This window comes from Oryctolagus cuniculus, chromosome 15 (assembly GCF_051225735.1).
Source record: "Oryctolagus cuniculus isolate XC-2025 breed Fujian yellow rabbit chromosome 15, ASM5122573v1, whole genome shotgun sequence".
NCBI classification, from domain to species: domain Eukaryota; kingdom Metazoa; phylum Chordata; class Mammalia; order Lagomorpha; family Leporidae; genus Oryctolagus; species Oryctolagus cuniculus.
This window is the reverse complement of record NC_142881.1, coordinates 9,666,025-9,690,408: the sequence shown is the minus strand read 5'-3', so window position 1 is coordinate 9,690,408 and position 24,384 is coordinate 9,666,025.

Sequence of the window (24,384 nt, the reverse complement as noted above, 5' to 3'; positions counted from 1 at the left end):
GGGTCCCGCCATCAGAGGGACTTTGCAGGGACCAGGAGAATACAGCTGAGTGGGAGTCGGCGATCCAGGCTGGTGGGGGCAGAGGGCATCCAGAGATGCCCCCAACAAGCCACCCAGCCCAATAATTCTCCCCACCCACACCACACCCAGGCCCAGATTCTGGTGAGAAAGTGGCAGTGGAAGAGGCGCTGAGGCTCCGAAGCCCAGGCAGAGCTCAACCGGTAAGGAGCCCAGGGCGTCCGCGGTCACAGCTCCTCGCCTCCTGGGCTCGGTGCCGAGATGAGCACGGAGCGTCCATCCACAGGGGCAGGGAGGAATCCTGAAAGGCCAAGCACGTGTGGGACGGCCAAGGGCTGTTCTCCCCAGTGGTGAATTTCTTTAGAGGGGAATCGTGTGAGGCGAAAGTAACAGCAAAGTGCTGGGGGGATGACACCATGTGGAGAGAGAAAACTTAGAGCGTCATAGCACCAAAGAGGGGGTGGTGGATCCGACGACACTCACTGCTCAGCATCTTGGGGATGGGCTCCCAGACCCCCCGTCGATACCAAACTCCATGGGTGCTCAGGTCCCTTACGTTGCATGGCATAGGATTTGCGTCTGAGCTACCCACATCCTCATACTTGAAATCACTTCAAGACAGCGTTTAACAAGTAGCGTTTGCAAGTGCTAGGTCAACAGTTGTTACCCTTATAGGGAAGAATGGAAAGGGAGAAGTCTGTGCAAGTTCAGGACAGGTGTCATTTGTTTTTCCACAGCTGGATCAGATGCAGAGGGCCCACCGCGCCTTGTCACAACCTCCCATCCGCAGAGGCCCAAGGTGAGATCAGGGCTTGTTATACTAAAGATGCGCCTCATAGTCTTGAGAGCAGTCACTTAAAAGAGCAAAGCAAAGGCGCTCTTCTCTTTCCCGGGTCCCCAGAGAGAAAAGTGCAGGGACAGCAGTGCTGCCCAGGGACACCTTCAGGATCCAGGGCACCTGTCCCCACGACTGCTCCAAGAGCCACCAGCAGGCCTCTGCGAGTCTCTCCAGGATCCCCATGGGCCCTGGGAAGAGCCTTACCCGAGGACTCATCCCTGACCCAGGGCAGCCCGCCTCCTGTCTCCTGGGGTCACAGTGCTTGCCGAAGGGGAGAGCCCAGCTCCCAGTGGGATTGCCTTTGCTGTAACGGGACCCCACGTAACCTCCCCCAGCACACCCCTGCTTCCCTCACCCCTCCCGGGCATGGTCTGCAGACTCCCTCCCTCCCATAGTCTGCTTTCTGGGGACCCCGGCCTGGGAAGGTGGGCCCCAGCGGAGGGCTGGAGTCGGCTCATCTGTCAGCTGCCGTGGTGAGGGCCGCACGCCAGCGGTGGATGCCTGCAGCCATGGTGCACCTGCTGAGCCTGCACTGGGGGTGGGCCAGGACCCAGTACTAGGAAGAGAGTCCTCTGGACAGGCAGGACCTTGGTGTGCAAGACTCTGGGAGGGAACAGTAATCATAAGAATTATGGGGCCCCCAGGGCTGTGGCACAGCAGGTAAAGCCGCTGCCCTGCAGCACTGGCATCCCATATGGGCGCCGGCTTGAGTCCCGGCTGCTCTACTTCTGATCCAGCTCTCTGCTGTGGCCTGGGAAAGCAGTAGAAGATGGCCCAAGTCCTTGGGCCCCTGCACCCTGGAAGACCTGGAAGAAGCTCCTGGCTCCTGGCTTTGGATCGACCCAGCTCCGGCCGTTGTGGCCATTTGGGGAGTGAACCAGCAAATGGAAGACCTCTCTCTCTCTCTCTCTCTCTCTGCCTCTGCTTCTGCCTCTGTCTCTCTGTAACTCTCTGCTTTTTGAATCTTTCTTTCTTTTCTTTTTTTTTTTTGACAGGCAGAGTTAGACAGTGAGAGAGAGAGAGAGAGAGAGAGAGAGAGAGAGAGAGAAAGGTCTTCCTTTTTCTGTTGGTTCACCCCCCAGATGGCCGCTACGGCCGGCACACTATGCTGATCCAAAGCCAGGAGCCAGGTGCTTCCTCCTGGTCTCCCATGTGGGTGCAGGGCCCAAGCACCTGGGCCATCCTCCACTGCCTTCCCTGGCCACAGCAGAGAGCTGGACTAGAAGAGGAGCAACCGGGACAGAATCCGGCGCCCTAACCAAGACTAGAACCCGGGGTGCCGGCGCCATAGGTGGAGGATGAGCCAAGTGAGCTATGGCGCCAGCCAACTCTCTGCTTTTCAAATAAACCTTTAAAAAAAAAGAATTATGGGGGATGGGGTAGCATTGCAGCACATTGGGTAAAACCGCCGTCTGTGACACCAAATCCCACATGGGCACCACTTCAAGCTCTGGCTGCTCCACTTCTGATCCAGCTCCCTGCTAATGCATCTGAGAAAGCAGCAGCAGATGGCCCAAGTGCTTGGGCTCCTGCCACCCACATGGGAGATCTGGATGGAGTTCCAGGCTCTTGCTTTCTGCCTGGTCCATCCCTGTCTGTTGCAGCCATTTGGGGAGCAAACCAGTGATGGGCGCTCTCTCTCTCTCTCTGCCTCTCAGTCACTCTGCCTTTCAAGTAAATAAATAAAATAAATCTTTAAAAAAAATTTTGAGGGGCTGAAGCCGTGGCTCACTAGGTTAATCCTCTGCCTTGCGGCGCCGGCACACCAGGTTCTAGTCCCGGTCGGGGCACCGGATTCTGTCCTGGTTGCCCCTCTTCCAGGCCAGCTCTCTGCTGTGGCCAGGGCGTGCAGTGGAGGATGGCCCAAGTACTCGGGCCCTGCACTCCATGGGAGACCAGGAGAAGCACCTGGCTCCTGCCATCGGATCAGCGCGGTGCGCTGGCCGCAGCATGCCAGCCGCGGTGGCCATTGGAGGGTGAACCAACGGCAAAGGAAGACCTTTCTCTCTGTCTCTCTCTCTCACTGTCCACTCTGCCTGTCAAAAAAAAAATTATGAGAAGGGGCTGGCACTGTGGCATAGTGGGTAAAGCCTCCATCAGTAGTGCTGGCATGCTACATGGGCGCTGGTTCGAGTCCTGGCTGCTCCACTTCTCATCCAGCTCTCTGCTGTGGCCTGGGAAAGCAGTAGAAGATGGCCCAAGTCCTTGGGCCCCTGCACCCATATGGGAGACCCTGAGGAAGCTCCTGGCTCCTGATCAGTGCAGCTCCAGCTGTTGAGGCCAATTGGAGAGTGAACCAGTGGATGGAAGACCTCTCTCTCTGTCTCTACCTCTGTCTCTCTGTAACTCTGCCTTTCAAATAAATAAATCTTTAAAAAATTATGAGAAGAACTATGGAATCAGATGGCTATTGCTAAAAGTATTAATGCATTAGGGAAATATGGTAAAAGGTTAATTGTGATTAAATAGCAAAATAAGGCAAAGTGTGAACACCAGAAGAAGTGAACACATCACTGCAACTGGCAGGCAGAGGCCCCAGGGTTAATTCTCAGAGTAGAAGAGCTCAGGAAATGTGCAGGTACCGAGCCTGGCAGGTGTGCTGGGCCAAGGTCAGGCCCCTGGTGGTTAGGAAGAAGCAGGATGGGACATGCAGGTTGATACAGTCAAGTGGCTGACACCTCTAGCTCCTCTGGAATGCTCTAGACCTCAAGAAGTTTCCTACCATCTCCTTAGAGGCTGGCCCCAGCCTCTGCACCTGCCAGGATGACGGAAACCTGCCCCGCAGGACCAACATGCCAACTTCCCGCCCTGCCCCTAACTGATCCACTCCCAGCCTCCCTCCTGACCACCAGACTCCTAAACAGGATCAAGCTATAATCTGGTCAGAGAAGGGTGATCCTACTATGGCAGGAAAGGGCCTGCATCCCCGGGCAGCTGTGGAAGTCGGCTCGGCACACGCCAGCAGCAGCCAGCAGGCCACACGTGGGAGTGCATGGTGAGGGTGTCAGACAAAGCGAGATGAAGTGCAAAGTTGGACGGGGTAAAATTTATTGATCTGGAAGCATCCTCCTGTAATATGACAGCTAACATTCTGGCAAGGAGCCCAGGAGATGGAGCTAGAATCCTGGAAGCCGAGAAAATGTGCCCTAAGTTCACCAAGTGAAGTGGAGAAGCTGGGTCTATGGTGGAGGATGGGGGAGGAAGCCGTCACAAGGCCCAGACCAGGAGGCCAGCCAGAGCAAATGTGCCACACAGGGCCACGGCAGATGTGCCACACAGGGCCAGAGTGGATGTGCCACAGGGAGCCAGGGTGGATGTGCCACACGGGGCCAGAGTGGATGTGCCACACGGGGCCAGAGTGGATGTGCCACACAGGGCCAGAGTGGATGTGCCGCACAGGGCCAGAATGGATTACCACACAGGGCCATGGCAGATGTGCCACACGGGGCCAGAGTGAATGTGCCACACAGGGCCACGGCAGATGTGCCACACAGGGCCAGAGAAGATGTGCCACACAGGGCCAGGGTGGATGTGCCACACAGGGCCAGAATGGATTGCCACACAAGACCACGGCGGATGTGCCACACGGGGCCAGAGTGGATGTGCCACACAGGGCAAAAGCCCCACCCCCATACCATCACACTGGGGCTTAGCATTCCAACGCGTGGGTCTGGAGTGGACAAAGGCACTCAGAAAGGAGCACTCTGTGGGTTAAGGAGGTTCCTTCTCATCCCCAGTTTTTGTCTGTTCCCTAGTTCTTTTCTGAAAAAATGATGCCTGTCCTCGGGTTGTTCGGACTGTTTTGGAAATCCCAAAAGGTGTTGTGTTACTGGACTCTCACGATGCCCAGTGAAAACAGGCAGCAATTCTGTTACAGAGGCGCAGCACCACATCAAACACTCTGACACGTAGCCTGTCCCAAAGGGTTTACAGTGAAGAGTCTATGCGAAAGGTGAGCCCCTCCAGCCACCCCACCCCTACCTGAGCCCCGACGTCTGCTCTCTGTCGACTCCTAGCTGTCAATTAAAATGAGCACAATACTCCTCCAGCCTCTAGGGGGGAACAGGTGCATCGCCAGCCCGTGACCAGTTTCCCTCTAAGTCCTCCGGTTCACCTTCCTTCTCCCTCTCCTCTGCTGTTGGTAGGCTCCCCTGCGCCATCTTCCCACTCCTCCATCTTTCAATTCCAGGGGAAGACAACTGGTCCTCAGGGAGGAGCGGATAAAGGGGAGGGACCTATTCTTCACGGCGCTTCGCCAGGAGTTGTGCTGGGAATGGCAGTGACAATGCCCGGCCCCTCCCCCAGTGTCCCCACGGGACACCGGGAATGGCCTGGCCTCCGACTTCTGGTCCTGAGCTCACTCCCGAGGGGCCACGGCCAAGGGCACCCGAAGGGGGCTGCCTCTGCTGGACCTCAGGTCTTTGGGGCCCCCAGAGAGGTCCACCCTCTTGTTCTGTGTCCTCCACTGCTCAGAGCGCGGGTGCCCCGGCCAAGGCTAAGGGCAGGAGAACCTGATTCCCATCCCAGCCCACCTGGGCTACAAGCAGAAGCTCTTCATAAACACGTCCTGGGGCTTCCTGTGTCCCTGGGTGACTCACCCTCTGCCAAGGCACGCACAGTGTCGTCATCTCCAGCCCGCAGGTGTGGGTTTGTGCACAGGGCGGCGGCTTCTCCTGAGACCGCCAGGAAAGTCCTCACGAAGGCAGATGTGGCCCTCCCAGCTCAACTTTCTGGAACACCTGGCACATGGTGGGCTCCCCAGCGGGGACTAAGGGGCTTTGGCTCGGCATAATCTCTTCCTTGTAGGCTTTTGTCCCGCCCGGCAGGCTCCCGCAGGTAGAATGGGCCGAGATCCCATGATGCTGGCGTCTCCTTGGAGATCACGTGCGGCAGGTGTCCCACAGATGTCAGCGCACCCCTCTCCTGCTGCGAGAAACCTGCACCCCCAGCTACTCCCACACCCTCTGAACGTGTGACTCAGCCTGGGCACTGAATACGATGCCAATTCCTGGTGACAGGTGTCGCCCCAGGGACTGGCACACAATCCAAGACTGAGTCCGGGGCTTGCTCTGAAGCTAACAGGTTGAGATGTGTTCTCTCCACAGCCTCTGACCTAAAAGACCTCAGGGCCCTGGAGCTGCTGGCACGGTTCGCCACATGTGGTCCAAGAATAAAGTCAGCACGAAGGAGAACGGAGGATTTGAGGGATAAAGACTGTTTGACAGGTGATGAGCTCCTGGATCACACCACACCTGAACTCAGTGCCTCCCTTAAGATTTTCAATCACCTGAATGAGCAAGAAACCGTTTTTGTTTAAGCTAGAGTGGGTTAGGTTTGTTTGTCATTGGCCTCTTAGAAGTTTCCTAATGGATACTATCAACCTGCCCATGGGCCCAGTCTACTGCCCACTATCCCACCTGCCTGTAGGCCTGGTCTACTGCCCACTACCCCACCTGCCCATGGGCCCAGTCTGCTGCCCACTATCCCACCTGCCTGTAGGCCTGGTCTACTGCCCACTACCCCACCTGCCCGTAGGCCTGGTCTACTGCCCATGATCCCACCTGCCCGTAGGCCTGATCTACTGCCCACTATCCACCTACCCGTAGGCCCGGTCTACTGCCCACTATCCCACCTGCCCGTAGGCCCAGTCTACTGCCCACTACCCCACCTGCCCGTAGGCCCAGTCTACTGCCCACTATCCCACCTGCCCGTAGGCCCGGTCTACTGCCCACTATCCCACCTGCCCGTAGGCCCAGTCTACTGCCCACTATCCCACCTGCCCGTAGGCCCGGTCTACTGCCCACTACCCCACCTGCCCGTAGGCCCGGTCTACTGCCCACTGTCCACCTGCCCATGGGCCTGGTCTACTGCCCACTACCCCACCTGCCCATGGGCCCAGTCTACTGCCCACTACCCCACCTGCCCGTAGGCTCAGTCTACTGCCCACTATCCACCTGCCCATAGGCCTGGTCTACTGCCCACTATCCCACCTGCCCACGGGCCCGGTCTACTGCCCACTATCCCACCAGTAAAATCTTCCTTTCTACAACTGAACTCCGCACACCACCCTGATCCCTCAGATTTCTCAAATGTTACCTGCAGCTTCTTTTTTTAAGATTTTATTTCTTTGTTTGAGAGGCAGAGTTACAGAGAGAGAGACAGAGAGAGACAGAGATCTTCTATCCACTGGTCACTCCCCAGATGGCCACAATAGCTGGGGCTGAGTGGATCTGAAGCCAGGAGCCAGGAACTTCCTCCAGGTCTCCCATGCAGGTGCAGGGGCCCAAGCACTTGGGCCGTCTTCCACTGCTTTCCCAGGCCATTAGCAAAGAGCTGGACTGGAAGAGGAGCAGCTAGGTTTTGAACCAGTGCCCATATGGGACACCAGCACTGCTGGCGGAGACTTAGCCTACTGCGCCACAGCACCAACCCCTACCCAGAGCTTCTGTATGACCTCTGTCCACCCTACTTCCTTCCTAAACAAATATGACGACGTCTTACACCTGTGAGTGAACCAGCTTTCCTTAGACCATCTTTCTCGGCCCTACAGGGCTTGCCTGTCTTGTATCTGCTCTGCCTCTCCCCATACCAGGTCCTTGGACTCACTGTGGAGGAGCTGTGATCCGAACCAGGGAGGCTCCATGGCCCAAATGCCACACTCCAGGCAGAAGGGCTGGGGTAGGCAATGTGCACTGTGCTTCGTCTTCTTCTTTTTTTTAAATTATTATTTATTTGAAAGGCAGAGTTGGAGAGAGAGAGAATCTTCCATTCTCTGGTTCACTCCCCAGATGGCAACAATGGCCAAAGCTGGGCCAATCCAAAGCCAGGAACCTGGAGCTTCTTCTGGGTCTCCTATGTGGGTGCAGGGGCCCAAGGATTTGGGCCATCTTCTACTGCTTTCCCAGGCCATAGCAGAGAGCTGCATCAGAAGTAGAGCAGCCGGGACTTGAACTGGCGTCCATATGGGATGCCGGCACCGCAGGCGGCAGCTGCACTGTGCTGCGCTACCCCACAGCACCGGCCCCTGCACTGCACTTCTGAATTTTCCTTTGCGTCTTGCAGAGCCAAGCCTCCAGGTGAATGTGCAGGGTGGTGGCGACTTGGCTGGCTCCCTGTGCCATCTTGCGAGGCCCTGCTTCCTGATTCCCGTGGGATTCCCACAGGCGGAGACCCGAGCGCCAATTCAGGGCCGTGACCTTGTGTGGGAAGAACCAAGATGCAGGCATGGACAGACTGCCTCCCAGGCATTTTATCCCTCAGCAAATCCCCAGCCCCAGCAAACTGGGCTCTGCCCAGACTCTTCAAAGACAAGGGCAAATGAAATAAATACAAGTAAATATTGTACTCATAAGCAGCGGAGCGCTTAGCAACGAGAACAAAGCAGGGCTGAGGGAAGAGGCTGACTTTCACAGGCCCTGGTGTGCGAGCCACAGGAAAAACCTTTGCTGTGTGAACAATGCATTTTTGAGGGTTGCACTGCAGAAGGTGTGTGGGGTGCTGAGCCTGAGAACCAACAGAGAGCACCGATGTGCCCAGCCCCGACCCTGGAGAAGGGGCCAGGGTCACCGTGACCCTTGGCCCCCAGACTGGCAGTGGGAGAGGGGGAGGGATCCTTGGGAGCTGGAATAAGGGGAGCCAGCCTTGCTTAAGCCTGCAGGGACCCTAAACTCTGAACGACGGTGGTCATCTCCAAGGGCAACTCAAACGGTTAAAAGCTCTGATGGCCTTCACTGAAGACTTCAACACTTTGCTGGCAATAATCTCTATGACATGCATTGTATTGTTCACATTCGATGTTTCTGTTGTGAGAACTTCTAGCAGACTCAGAGGGAAAGAAGAATGTGATTTTTCAGCCCATCATCCAGGTTCAATATTTTTAAAATTCTGCCGCATTTGCCTCATTGATCTTTTTCTTTGTGAAACTACCTGGCACCAAGTCGGAGACCTCCCCTCACTCCATGTCCACTACCTGGTAAGAATGGTGGGAACCCCCTTGAAGAACCACAAGGCCGAGGCATGGCCATGGCCTGAATGAGCCTCTCTTGTTTCTGGCATCCTGAGATGCTTAGCTCCTGATCTAATTTCCCTGATTATCTCAAAAGGGTCTCTCATTTGCATTTATGTTCTTCTTTTTAGTTCCCTTGCTTTGTGCTCATGGCATTTGTTAAGGTTGACTTTTTTTTTAAGATTTATTTATTTATTTGAAAGGCAGAGTTAGAGAGAGAGAGAGAAAGAGAGAGAGGTCTTCCATCCACTGATTCACTCCCCCAGATGGCTGCACTGATCCGAAGCCAGGAGCCAGGAGCTTCTTCCAGGTCTCCCATGCAGGTGCAGGTTCCCAAGGACTTGGGCCACCTTCTACTGCTTTCCCAGGCCATAGCAGGGAGCTGGATCGGAAGTGGAGCAGCCGGGACTAGAACTGGTGCCCATGTGGGATGCTGGCACTGCCAGCTACACCACACAGCTACATGCCAGCCCCTAAGGTTGACTTTTGAAAACCTAGGATTCCTTGGAATGTACCAAGAACAGGTGAGAGGCAAGAACAAAAGAAAAGAGAAAAATCAGAAAACAGATAAAATGCAGTGGTATTTTTGTAAGCTGGTGTGCGATCTTGCTGGTCATTAGGGTTGCCTGGGTGGGACCCCAGCTGAAACAGCAGCCATTTTCTCCTGTCTCCTTTAGATGCTGATGATGGGTGGACCCAGGGTTACCGTGGCTGTCTGTCTCCATGGCAACTCCAGCAAGGCCCTGGCAATACGAGGGTTTCCCAGGTTTCCCATCAGCTTTCCCGGTCACAGTGAACAGGAAGATGGAGTTACTGATACACGCGCTCCCAGGCCTGGCTTCCCCAGGGCCACGTTCGGAGCCAACGCAAAGGGAAGAAGGAGCCACAGAGAAGCTCCAGGGGCCCAGCGGGAACCCCGCCGTGGGGCTGGGGTGCCTGGGCTTCCCCGTGCTCCCACAGATATGAGCGAAACCTCCCTACTTGGCAACCCAGCACCCACCTCCAGGAATTCCTTCTAAGAAGCAGCCTGAGTTTGCACAAAGATTTATTGTGTTTGCGGCCATCCCTTGGAGCATTACTTATAGCAATCAGAGGGTGGGGGCAGTTACCCTGAGGCTCCTCCATACAGGGTTGGTTAATAAATCACAGCTCCTCACAGAGGGAACATGTGGATCCCACTCTCGGTGTGCAGTACAAAACGCGCAGTGGCTCGGGAAGTCTCTCTTTTAAAAATTAAGATACGAGAAAGGGGCTGGCGCCGCGGCTGCACCGGGTTCTAGTCCCGGTCGGGGTGCCGGATTCTGTGCCGGTTGCCCCTCTTCCAGGCCAGCTCTCTGCTGTGGCCAGGGAGTGCAGTGGAGGATGGCCCAGGTCCTTGGGCCCTGCACCCCGTGGGGGACCGGGATAGGTACCTGGCTCCTGCCATTGGATGGCAGCGCGCCGGCCGCGGCGGCCATTGGAGGGTGAACCAGTGGCAAAAGGAAGACCTTTCTCTCTGTCTCTCTCTCTCGCTGTCCACTCTGCCTGTCAAAAAAAAAAAAAAAAAAAAAAAAAAAAAAAAAGATACAGAGAAAGGGTGAGAGGGTATGAATGAGACACCTACAACTGAAAGCTTTTGAAAACTACATATGGGGGCTGGTGTTGTGACGTAGTGGGCTAAGCATCTGTCAGTGGCGCTGGCATTCCATATCAGTGCTGGTTCGAGTCTCGACTGCTCCTCTTCCAATCCAGCTTCCTGCTATGGTCTGGAAAAGCAGTGGAAGGTGGCGTGAGCCCTTGGGCCCCTGCACCGACATGGGACACCGGGAAGAAGGTCCTGGCTCCCGGCTTCAGATCGGCCCACCTCTGGCCGATGCAGCCATTTGGGGAATGAGCCGTTGGATAGAAGATCTCTCTGTCTCTCCCTCTGCCTGTCTATAACTCTACCTGGTATGTGTGTGTGTGTGTGTGTGTGTGTGAGAGAGAGAGAGAGAGAGAGAGAGTGTGTGTGTGTGTGTGTGCGCGCGCGTGTGTTTTACCAGGTAGTAGGGCTTTGGGCATTATTTTACAAATATCTTGCATTGAACATGCATTTGCTTGTCCTTTAATAACAGCAAAATGGCAGAAATGACAGGAAATAAGGCTGAGGAGAGAAGGGGAGAAGAGACAGTCAATGAAAAGATAAGACTAAGTTTGGGAAGGTCTGGGGAGAGGGTAGTGACCCTGGCCAGTGGGATTTCGCATGTTTAGAAGGTTCATTTAGGGTTCAGAAAGTTCTTTGCCAAGGGCAGAAAAGGGAACAAGGTGAAGATTTAGGAAGTTGAAGGCGTCATGAGGACATTCCTGGCGCCCATGCGTTGATGGACAAAGCTGCCTTTGGAGAGAGCGTGGCCTCTGCTTTCTGAGACTCACGTGATGCTGACCCTGACCTCAGGGCTGTGAAGGACCCCAGCAGCTCTCTGGGTGTTGCAGAAACGGAGCTCTGCAGGGGGAAGGTGGGGGGCTGCAGGGGGGCTGCAGGGGCTGCAAGATTGTTAGGTAGCTGAGTCCTTGGAGAACCTGGCACGGCGTGCACACAAGTCTGTTAGCTACCAAGAGCCTGCCTAGGGGACTCCTGCTCACTGAAAAAGTGATGAGAGCGCCAGGCGACACTCTCCCGCGAGCCCGTCCAGCACCGAGGGGGAGGAAACATGAGCAGGGGAATGTGCAGCCCCCGGGGACAGGTGGCAGCCAGCGCGCGTGTGGGTGAAGAGCCAGCGAATGGGTTCCTTGGCCCTGCCGGACAGGCATTGGGCTCATCCGTCCTGCTGACCTAGTTCCTGGCACTGCAGCCTTTGCCGGGCCTTTGGGGGAGTTGGCAGAGGGGCCCTAGAAGGGCTGGGAGGGCCTTCATGCTCCTCCCCTCTGGGCTCCTTACTGGCCCCTCCGAAGCAGACAGGGCCTGCAGGCATTCGGGACAGGAGAAGCCATGCGTTGGGCGACAGGACGCACTTGGCCAGTTCTCGCTGGTCCAGGGCGGGGCAGCCAGACTGGGGAGCAAGACGCAGGCTGCCCTCCGCTCCCTGACCTGGGCCAGCTGAGCTGCCTCTGCATTCCTGTGATCACGATGTAGGGGAAAATCCCAACTCCTGCTAAGAATGGGCGATGGGCCAGGGCTGGCCGGTCCCTGGCACATTCGGAACCTCTTCCATGCCGGCTGCACCCTGAGCACACCCGACAGGCGTCCAGGGAGCACCCGCCCGTTCTATGTGCTGAGAGAGATCAGTGGGCCACGCGGAGGAAGTTTACCTTCCTGTTCGTAGACAACAGGCAGACAATGAACAAGAAAAATGGCGGGGCTGGTAGTGTGGTGCGGTGGGTGCAGCCTGCACCACTGGCACCCATATCCCAACACCCGTCATGGTCCCACTTGGCCTTGGCTTCCAATCCAGCTCCCTGCTGATGCACCTGGGAAGGCAGCCAAGGACGGCCCAATGCTTGGGTCCCTAACACCCCTGGGGGAGACCATGATGGGGTTCCTGACTCCTGGCTTCAGCCTGGACCAGACCTGGCTGTTGTAGCCATTTGGGAAATAAACCAGCAGATGGAAGATTCTGTCTCTTCCTCCCTCTCTATTGCTCTGCCAAAGAAAGAAGGAATGAAAGAAAGAAAGAATGAATTTAAAAAACAAGAAAAGTAAGATACTTAGTACAGCAGACGGGCTAGGGTTAAGGGAGGAAGGATGAGCATTTCCTCTTCAGACTGGGAGGCCAGGGAAGGTGTCTGCCAATAGGAGCTGGGAGGTGAGGGAGTGGGCCACACAGGGAGCTGGGAGGTGAGGGAGTGGGCCACACAGGGAGCTGGGGAAGGAGGAGCCAAGTGAGGAAACAGCAGGTGCAAAGGCCCTGGGGTCTACCGCCCGAGCACGACTTGAGTGGCATTTCTCACCCATTAATTAAAATCTCCTTCCCAGGGCCAGTGTTGTGGCATAGCCGGTAAAGCCGCTGCCTATGATGCCAGCATCCCAGACGGGCGCTGGTTCATGTCCTGGCTGCTGCTCTTCCAATCCAGCTCCCTGCTAATGTGCCTGGGAAAGCAGGGGAAGACGCTCCAAGGCCCTGGGCACTTGCCACCAACGTGGCAGACCTGGATGAAGCTCCTGGCTCCTGGCTCCAGCCTGGCCAGCGCTGGCCTTTGCTGCCATCTGGGAGGGGGCCAGCAGATGGAAGATCTCTGCCTCTCTATATAACTCTGACTTTCAAATAAATAAATCAATTTTAAAGAAAAATAAAGTCTTCCTAAGGAGTTGTTTTAGATAATTTTTGCTAGTTGACCTCGGAGAAACTTCAAAGCCAGAGAGATACTATGTATCTGTTTACGTGTTACGTGGGGAGCTGTGCTTCCTAAACTCTAACAACTTTACAAAGATACCTTCTGCCCTCAAGAACTCTTCTGTGTGCCCTGGGGGTGGTCTCATCCCCACTGGGGGCCAGAATGTAGGCTCAGCAAGGAGGCCCCCAGGCCTGAAGCAGAGAGGAGACAGCAGTGGAGGGAGAGCCCCAGGGCTTGGGCAGGGCCTGGCAGGTCCCTGGAGGACCTCGGCTCTGGGGAGACGGGAGTCACTGCCACCTTCTACCAGGGCATCATGGTTTGGGTTTGATTTTCATTGTCTTCAGGTTTTCCTGGTCCCACCGGGAAATAAATGGAAACATCAGAACGAATGCAATGATCCTGTCGTAACGAGTAGTGCAGGAGATGGACAGAACTCTCGTCCCTCCCCCCCTCCCATCCTGTCTTCCCTCTGAGCACCAGGTACGTGTGAGCTCTCTGTGCTGCGATGCAGTCAGGGGTCCGCAGCATGCCCCTGGCGTGCAGGGAGAAGAACCTGCCCTCAGTGGGGAGGGAGGTAGGAGAGAGGCTGAGGGCAGGGACCGGAGGAGCGTGGAAGTGTTTTGAGCCACAGTCACACGGGCACTTAGCATACAGGCCATGGCGGCTTCCCGCAGATGGAGGATGTGAGGGAGCGCTGGTGGAGGCAGGTAGGGGCCAGGCTACCGTGAAGAGTCCAGGAGACAGAGGCAAAGGGCCTGGGGCAGAACTCCCTGTGTGCACGCTCCGATCTCCTCTAATCCCTCGACTACTTGCCCAGCTCTGCAGAAAGGCCATGGAGTCAGAGACCGGCTTCAAAAGATGCACTTGCCCACGGGCGTGACCGGCGAGACAGACACCACGGGCAGCACGCTCCACTCCCCTCTCCCTTCAGTTTCGGACCCCATCTCCCAGCTCTTGTACATTTTGAGTGACTCACGGAGCAGCCAGTGACAGGGTGGTCGCCGATGGCTTCCAGAGGCCTGGGCGTGGCAGACCAGCTCCACGCACCCTTCGGACCCTGTGTGGCAGGTCCCCTGCACTGGTGCAGGTAAGTTTATTTTGGTCCAAAAAAATTCTAAGTACGGGCATGATACACATTTTCCATGAACTTTTGGAAGACCCATGGTACAGCCATCAAGGGACAGACAGGTCACAATTCAAGTCTCAGTTCTCTCATATTATGGTGCATTATACTACGTGCACCGTACACCGTATGCTATACTTAAAATACACTCCATTGCACCACAGTCTCGCACAGTGCTTGCACTGAGTAAGTGCACAGCAAAACGCCAATCATTTTGGTTATTTCCTAAGTCACCTCACCTACCCACCTGGCTAGTCTTGGCAAGGTGCGTTCCTCCACCTGTACCGTCCCCACTCCCCTGGACCAATGCATCCCGCTACGCTCCTGCTGTGCTTTCCACAAAACCCCACCATGGCGGGAGTCTGAGGTCTTTGGTGCCTGCTGCCTCCCTGACGACAGGCACTGTGACCTTTCTCCCATCTGTCCCCCGCACTGTGCAGAGTCCCTGGCCGAGAGGAGCTCTCCATCCACGACAGAGGAAAGGAGCTGCACTCCGGCCTTCCTCCCTTCTGTTGGACTTTGCTCATCACCTCTAAGGTCCGGGACACCCAGCAGAGGCCAGGTGCTAGGCCTGAAGGCAGCTGGGCGCCTCACCTCGTGCCAGGCTCAGGACTGCTCCTCCTTCCTGGGGTGTTCACGGGGATCTGAACACAGCCTCGCCTACCCCTCACATGCTCCTGGGCTTAGATCCACACTCTGCATTTCCTCATTGCCCACACAAACACCAAGTCCACCCTGCCTGCCAGCCCTCCCCCCACCTGTCATGTCCATTCTCTTCCCTGGCCGTGCGCCATCCCCCAGGAGGGGCGTGCAGCCGATTCCTCCCCCCTTGCACCTGCCTCTGCTTACGCTCACTGCTCCTGCTTCTCCTCTTCCTCAGCCCTCCAGGGCCAACCACACCTGAGAGCTTGGAGCTGGCTGCTTTAAGTGATTTCTCAGAACCACCACTGGAAAACGCCTCGCAACCATCAAGTGGTGCTGGCCGTATAGAAGCCAGCACAAATCCAGACTATACTAAGCAGATGGTGCTAATACCACCATCATCATCCAAGCGAGGGTCCCACCCTAGGCGCCCGGGGGTGCTGAGCTCTGGTTGTGTGAGACAGGGTCCAGCGATGAGGCTGTGCAGGCTCAGGTTCCCTGGGGGAGGAACTGCATGTGCAGCTCCACGGCTGTTTATGCCCTTTGCCCTTTGCCCTTTGCACTTCAACAGAGTCCAGAAAGTGCCCGAGGCACAGCTGCTGGGCACCCCTGGGTGAGCCACACGCCCTGTGCCGGCAGAGCAGCTGCCCTGCCCTCCCTCCAGGAAACTGGGGGCCCACACCACGCCCAGCCGGGGCTCCTCTTCAGATGCCCTTGAAGGAATTTTCCTTTTTGCTCCTCTCTCCCTTTCTTATTCTCTTTTCCTGTCGATGGCACCATGGCCAGAAGAACGCCTCCTCTGCATAAAGGAAGAAAATCAGGTTTTCCAGGCTTTTAAAAACAGCAGCGCTGGTGTAATCTGAAGTCTTTGGGACACATTTCCAGCAGTTTCTCCAGGGGTAGACAAAGGATTTGGAAATGAAGAAGGCTTCCAATGCAGGGCAGGAAAAGCCCTGTGCCCTCGGTACCGGTCACAGCAGAAACACCGGCTCCGGGAAAGCAGGGCCACTTGCCCCGACTTGGGATCTGGGATGGCTAAATATAGGCCTAAGTGCCACCAAAGGGACCTGCAGATTAAATCTGTACACCTTCAGCTGCAGGGCGCTGGGGAGAGGGGACTCGGGTGGGCATCTCCTCGGGAAATCAACAGCAAAGGAAACAAAGCAGCCGACATGAGCACAGAGCACCTGTGCTAACACCAAGCTCTCTGTCTACCGCAGCAGAGCAGTGTCCGGTCAAGTGGGCCGGTGGAGGGAAGGTCCCCTGTGCCGTGTCAGCTCAGCAAGGTGAGGAATCACATCGTTCGCTGGACGCCGCGGGGCTAACAGATTGCAGCCAAAGCCTCAGCCTCACTGACTCGGGAGATGATGAAGCGATCGATGCAGCCCAGGCGGCCAGCGAGGGCTCTGCTGCTCGGCGCCGTGTGTGTGTGTGGGAGCAGCTGCTGCCAAGCCCGCAGTCACCGACCGTCCCCTCCAGCGGGCCCGCAGTGCCGAGGAGCAAACGGCGAGGCCTGCATGGGCGAAGGCCAACGCCCTCCCCCGGGGCCACCAGAACCTCGGCTCCCCCACCTGTCACTGAGCCCATCCCGTGGCGGGGCAGCCCATCTGGTCAGGCTGTGGCGTTGCCAGAGGCACCGAGAGTAAATAAACTCAGGGACTACAGATGGGAGGCTGGCCAGGCTGGCTCCACCACTTGATCTCATCACGGGGGAGGCGGGGGACTGTGTAGAAGCCCCGGGAGGCCCCCTCGGCGCTTTTCCAGGCCAACGACTTCATTTGTCAGATGAGAAGAGCCCTCTCTCCCTTGGAGGCTAAGGGACTTGCCAAAAGTCACCTAGCGAGTCAGTGGCCTCACAGTGACAAGGGTGGCTCAGAGCACAGGCTGGCCTGAGCACGGGCAGTCGCTGAGGTCCTCGGTTGTGTCGCTGCACGGCAGGTGTGAGGTGAGAACTTTCTGGGTCAGGTTCTAGATCAAGTGCCAATGCATGCAATGCCCAGTTCACAGCCCTGCCCAACGCCAGCGGCTGGTGCTGGCTGTAGCTTACCATCCTGACTGCTCATAGCTGCAAATGGCTGGCAGGCTCTCCTGCCCAGATCGGGGGTGCAGTGTGATGGATGAAATCATGGGAACCCCCGTTGGAATTTGGGTCATGTCTAGTTGTTGTGGGGCTCTGGACAGGGTACTTATCCTTTCTGAGTTTGCGTGGTTCCAATCCCTACAATGGGAGTCGTTAGCACCCCTCCCCACCCCCAACAGACCTGCGCGAGGATTAGAGGCGGTGAGATGATGGCGTGTTCATGGCAGCGTGCAGCCTGCCGTGACCGTGAACGCAGCTGCGGCCATCAGCAAATCCAAGGCTCCTTCCCCCGCCCACCTATGGACGACTGCTTGTAGTTGAACAAGTTCACGTAGCACGGATGCTGCGTGTGTGGCTGGCAGCCGGCTGGTGGATGGCCTAATCTGAAATGGACCATATGCTTAGCTATGAACCCAGATGTGAGGGCTTGGCGCCTACCTTCACGCCATTAGACCCAGTCTGTGAGGTGTCTCTGGGGGTCTTCGCGTACCAGCAAGCTTGCATTAAAATGCAAATGAGTTTCCCGAGAAGGAAAACAGATGAAGTTGTCCTCTTGGCAGATCGCTGGGTTGAGGAAGAGAAGGGAGTCTTTGAAGGGACAGAGGCAAGAGCAGTTCTTACACTGCTGAGCCCAGTGAAGAGCCAGGGGCGACCCGCACTAGGAATGGGGTCTCAAGGCAGCTGGGGGCTTGGGGGAAGGGACGGCACAGAGGCATACAGCCCCCTGTTGTCCTTGCTGTATGAGGCCGAGGGATTCTGGAGAGCTGGTCTGGGAGAGGAGGCTTCTAGGCGTCCTGGGAGATGCGCACGTGGGAGCCGGGCCCCAAGCCAGCGCCAGAGGGAGGCTGTGCTGCTCACGGGCGCTGTTCCCCTTGCCGCGTCACACCCTGCAGGAGGTAGGGGCCTGGGCTGCAATCTCCATTTTCCTTTTCCTTTAAGGCCGTCATTTTGAATTCTTCCATTGAGATCTGGAGGGTGCTGAGCCCCCAGGAGCAGGGAGTAAGAGACACTTTAGATGCGACAGGTCTTCCTGTGCTCGGGATGGGGGTGTGTGGGGCTTTCTCCGCAGGCTGGCCCTATTGTCAGGATTTTACCATTGGAGAGGAAGTGGGCACCTTGCTTATTAAGGACAGTGGGAGAAGTCCCTCCTTGGACCACGGGAGTGTCTTCTGAGCACCCCCTTGAGGCTGGGGATTTCTGCTTCCCAGTTCCGACTCATCCCACATCCTGGTCTACCCACAACCTCCACACTGGTAATACAACAGGGTGACCCCTTGTGCCCCACGTTTGTTAGGCAACTGTGTCACCAGTTATGTGTTAACTCATTTATTTTTAAAGATTTATGTATTTTGAAAGACAGAGTGACAGAGAGAGGGAGAGACAGAGAGAGTGGGAGATCTTCCATCTACTGGTTCACTCTCCAAATGGCCACAATGGCTGGAGCTGGGCTGATCAGAAACCAGGAGCCAGGAGCTTCCTCTGGGTCTCCTACATGGGCACAGGGATGCAAGGACTTGGGCCATCCTCCACTGCTTTCCCAGGTGCATGAGCAGGGAGCTGGATTGGAAGCTGAGCAGCCAGAACTCAAGCTGGTGCTCTCGTATAGGATACCGACTTAAACCGCCATGCCACAACGCTGGCCCTGGTTCATTCATTCTCTGCAGTAACTCAGAACCATTGTCATTCCTGTTTCACACATTAGAAACTGAGGCTTCAGTGGGTTAGCAATGTGGTCCAAGTCAAAAGCAAAATGAACAAAAACAAACAAACAAACAAACAGGGCAGAGCCAGGATTTGAACCCAGGGCATGTGCCTCGGGTGGCTGCATATTTGCTGTATGCTGCTCAGCCATCCTGCCTCCACTCACGAGAGGAACACCCGTGGGTCCCTCTCTTCAAATGGCTTTGTCTCTACAGCATTTTGCAAGGAAGGAGAAAAGCCACTGATCAAGAAAATGCCAGGAAACACCCAGAACTGCCCACAGCACAAGACAAAAGAAATCTAGGAAACCGATGGCATGGAGAAAGAAGGGTTTGGATATGGTAAAACAGTCCAGGCTTCAGCCTCTTGATGCACAGTGCACCAGAGTACTTCTTGGACAATTCTACACAGAAGACACGGCAAAGAGATCTTCTCAGAATGCTCCACACCTAGCTATTATTAGCTCCATTTCAATTTACTCACTAGGTGATAAGAATTTTCCCGGAGCTGCCGGCTCTAAGAGTCACTGTCTCCTTGACAGATCTTTCGAGTTGCAGGAAGTCATGTAAAGAATGTCTCATGGTGACTTCTGAGGGAGCCACCTTGCCCGGGTTTTAGCTGCAGTGCCTTGTAGCCGTGCAACCTCAGGCAAGACACTGGGCTCTTCTGAGCCTCTCCCTGCTCATCTGTAAAGTGGGGGAACGCCTACGGTGCCACGGTGCGGCCACGAGCCACACACACGGCTCAGTCCCCAAGAAGCGGTTTCCTCCACGTGGCCTGATCTGATGAGTCTTCGAAAGATTTCCTGTTTGGGGGGACACAGGGCAGCCCCGGCCAGAGAGAAAACGCAGTCCCACACACCACACGCAGGTGCTGCTTTGGGAACACACAGCTCTGTCTGGGTGGCACGAGCCAGACACATGGGCGGCCGTGGGGGCCGCACTTGGCCCCAACCTCTGGCTGGCCCTGTCAGGGTTAAGCCGAATGCTGGGGGGCAGGGGGGCTTCCCTTCCTGTTTGTGACTCTTCCGATCCTGCCTCTGCTTTGGCTCCATCTGAAGAGGATCCACATTCCTCTCGAGGCACAGCTGGTGGCTCAGGCAAGCAGCATCCTGGCGCAGTTTCCCTGAGTGATGTGGCTTTTGTCAAGCAAAGTCAGAAAGACGTTCATTTTCAAGACAGGCTTTTGTTCTTTGGGAAAAAAAAATCTCTTCCCTTCTGCATGTGGCTGCAGCAAGCTGCAATTCTGGAAGCTGCCAATTTCAGCGCATGTGCACGGGCACACGGGCACACGCACACACACACGCACTAATCCTCGTCCTGGCTCCCTCCAAAACAATCCGTCTCTCAGCCTTCACCGCTAATTATGCTTTGGCGCACTGATGACCCGATGACACGGAGCCCGCCGTGACTACTGCCGTCTCGGCTGATGCCACCACCGTGGGCCAGGTTAAGGCGCCCGCCACAAGTGCAAAGGTTCTGCTTCAGACAAACACCACTTGCTTTAGGGACCTGGCAGGGAATTAGAAAGAAACCCAAGATGCTGTCGGCTTCTGTCCTGGTTTCCAGGCAACCAGATGCTGGGTGCAGGGAGGAGAGGGGCTGTTTCGGGTGCCAGAGAGCACTGATAGACAGCGGGCTAGCGTTCAGAGCCAAGGAGACAGGGAGGGACAGAGGAAGCCTGAACAAGCCTCATTACCCTAATCGACCATAGAGTGGGCCCGCTGGCAGGGACAGCGAGTTGGAACACGGGCCCATCGCAGAGGCTGAGCTGGGGAGAGGTGTTTTTCCACACTGCACACAGACTCAGCTGCCACCGGCGAGAGGGTTCCCGGGGCACTGTCATCTCAGCAGCTAGACGGATCCAGGGGGACAGAGGGAGGGATGCTGACAACCGCGTCCTCCGGGAGCCCCCGGTCCCACGCAGGTGGTGGTGGGGGAACCACACAGGAGCCATGGGCAGCCAGGTACATCTTTCCTAAGGACAGTTTAACCAGGTCCTCTGCACGTGCCAACACCTAGGGGTGAAGAAGAAGACGGGCCAGCACCCGACCGCACTGAGTGATCATGCAGCTAGTGGAGCCATCGGGCTCCTCATCTGCTGTGCCACACGTGCACTGCGGAGCCACACGGCGTCCATGCAGTACTGAGTGTGTGGCGTCACGTGGCGTGCCAGGAGCCAGCATGTCCACTGCAGGAGAAAGAACTACCCCAGCTCTGATGTTGCTGTGGCTTCTCCTGGGACCCCTGGGACCGAGGCCAGGCTCATGTCCTCTGACTGGCCCACCTGTGGCCGCCATGTTGGCCCCACGTGGGGTTCTAGGCCCTCAGGTGCAGCACTATCTGCTATTCTCTCTGGCGTCCCCTGAATCTCAAAAATGCAGTGAAAGAAAACAAGAACAAGGAGCAAACAACAGCAGAGCAGTCACGTTGCCGAGGGCAGTCCTGGCTCCCCTGCTATGGGCTGCGTGGCCTTGAGCAAGCTCCTGAGAGCCCCCAGTGGCCACCTCACAGGGCCAGGGTGAGTTTAAGTGACATGGTTCAGATCAAGTGCTCAGCAGAAGTGCTGTACTTAGGAAGGGTCCCGTGCTTCTTAGAATGCAATAGAATTTTCACTTAGGGGCCGGCACTGTGTCGTAGTGGGCTAAGCCACTGCCTGCCACCCCAGCACCCCATGTGGGCACCGGTTCATGTCCTGGCTGCTGCACTTCCAATCCAGCTCCTGGCTAATGTGCCTGGGAAAGCAGCAGAAGATGGCCCAAGTGTTTGGGCTCCTGCACCCACGTGGGAGACCCAGTTGAAGCTCCTGGCTTTGGCCTGGCCCAGCCCTGGTTGCTGTGGCCCTTTGGGGAGTGACCCAGTGGATGAAAGATCTCTAAGTCTGCCTTTCAGATAAATGAAAAAATCTTTTAGGAGGTAAAGGAACTCTCGCCTGTAGCTTTCCCATTACAGATCTCCAGAAGATGCCCACACGCAGGTCCGTGCCCACACAACCTGGCCGTCTTTGGGAGAGGCCGCACCTCCTCGGGTCTGCAGCCGTGGTCCCTCTGCACAGTGACAGAAATGACAAGTATGTGTACTGGGGACTTTTTTTGGCACGTGCTGGCCACTCTTCTAAGCATTTGTAAGGTTTACTTCATCGATTCCTCTCGACCTTGACCCTGTAAGCTAGACCCTCTTTTCATCAACTTCGTTTTACAAACCAAAACACTAAGGCCCAGGGAGGTTAAGAAACTGACTTGGGGCACACAGCTGGTCCGTCCTTGCCGTCACCGCTACGCCACGCGGCCTCTCAGCCCCGTGCTCCTTCCCCGACACTGTTTCTCTTGCAGAACTCCTGGGACCAAACCCTTTCTAAGCATCTGTCAGTCCAAGAGGAAGCCAGCTTGGGGGAGGCCGTGACAGTGAGGTCGGGAGTGTGGAGCTGTGGCCCTGGGGCAGCCAACGGCAGTCCGGTCATCCTGGCCTCGTATGTGCCCATGGATCACTGCCAGTGAAGTAAAAATATCGAGACCCATCACCCGCGTCAGAGCACCTGAGGATGCATAATCACTGATCCTGTTACCGCACCATCACTTCCAGCCCCACGCACCGTGTGCAAAGCACTGTGGGGACCCCACCCCCCAGCCCAGCTCCGGGCACTGCCAGGTCCCTGCTAGGGCCATTTCCTGATTCCACTGCTACTGTTGTTTTTCATTGCACTGACTGAATTTATCACCCACTTCCCACCACCTTGCCACGTGAACAGCCTTTCCGTAACAGGACAGGGTTTGAACGAGCTGGGCACTCTGCACGCTGGGCTCCTGGGTTCCTGACCCACTGTGTCTGTTTTACAGTTCAGAACTCTGCGTGAAATTTTCTTTCAAACACTGGGCTTGGTGGACAAAACCCCATTAAGTAATGAAACTGTTAAATGCAGACATCGATGCAACGGAACTGCTGACCAGCGTGATTTCCCGGTCCTGTCGGGCGTGAAAGCCCTTCTGCATAATCAGCAGTGGCTGGCTGAGCGGAAGTGAGAGCCGCTGCCCGCACCGCGAATTTCCCGGGGCCCCTGAGATAACAGGAGAACATAAATAAGGCCAGAGACAAAGACAGACGAGCCCCGAGTTTGCAAGTCCATGGGAGCTCTCCTCTGCTCCTGTGACAGGGCCTTGCTGAGGGTCTGTGAGGGGTAAGCCTGGCTGGGCACCTGGGGCAAGGGGACATCAGTGTCCCCCCCAACCCCCACCCCAAGACCCTGATGTCTCACTCCTCAGTTCCTGATTCTTGATATAACCCAGTGACAGCAGAACTGATGCTTGGGAAGGTGGGTGACAGCGAGTCATGAATGAGTTCTGGCCACAAAGCAACTTCTGCTAATCCAAGAAATAACTACACACTGCACATACATACACATGTGAGTGTGCACACGCATGTGTGCACATGGGCTGCTCATTGGAGAAAAGTCACGGTTGATTTAGTTGATGTCTCTTCCTAAATCGAGATCAGATCAGCATAAAACTACATGTCTCGTCTTGTCCATCGGCCTCTCTTAATCTCGTCGCCTGAAGATGAAGACACACATCCATCACAGTGAACAAAAACACCAAGGGGAGGCACAAAGGAGCTTGGAGTGGTTCCACAGAGAAGCTCCCAGAGTCCCGAGGCACCTGGCATCCCAGGACTTGGCAAAGAACCTTTCTTCCCTACGGTCAGCAGGACCCCACCTGTGCTTATCCGATGTTGCTCTAAAAAGATCCCGGCCCCCAGGGGACACCATGCACTTCCCCAGGGGACACCATGCACTTCCCAGGTGACATCATGCACTTTCCCTGTCATCTCACCTGGCTTCTGCTTTTCCACTGCTCTGGTCCTCCCCTTTCACTTTTCTGTCCATAACCTTGCACTTGGCAAGAGCAAGGGTCTTCGTCTTGTCTGCTAAAACCTCCTCCTCCCCGCCGCCCCACCAAGCTTAGAATAGTGCCTGGCACGTTGCAGGCCCTGGACGAGCATCTACTGAATGAATGAATAAATGAATGGTGATTGAATGAATGAAGGAATGGGATACAACCGTCCTTCTGTTTAACCCCCAATACAAACCCAGCACAACTGACCCGGTGCCTGTGACGAGACACAGTTCCCACATGCGAGCTGACCCTAGCAGGTGTTGTCCAAGCCCTGTCCACCCCAGGGTGGCTGCTGTGCCTTCCCCTGTCTCAGAGAAGGAGAAAAGTGGGGTGCAGAGGGCAGCCACTTTCTAGAACAGTCTTCCCGTTTTCTCTCACAACATCCATGCCTCCGAACATGATGGCATTTAACACTTTTTAATTAGAAAAATATAATTTAATATTTTCCCCATGCAGACTCTTCATTTTTCTTCTCAATGAAACCTCAGTCACATGTGAAATCTTCAGACAGACGGAGAGGAGGACACCCACCACAGAGGGTGGATCAGCCCAGAGCCCTCCCCCAGACCAGGATGGGCCTCTTCCTCTGCTGTCTCTGGGCTGCACACATGCAGGAGGACAGAGGACAGAGGACAGAGGACACAGGACAGAGGACAGAGGACACAGGACACAGGACAGAGGACACAGGACACAGGACAGAGGACACAGGGCACAGGACACAACACAGAGTTCAGAGGACACAGGACACAGGTCAGAGGACACAGGACAGAGGACAGAGGACACAAGACAGAGGACACAG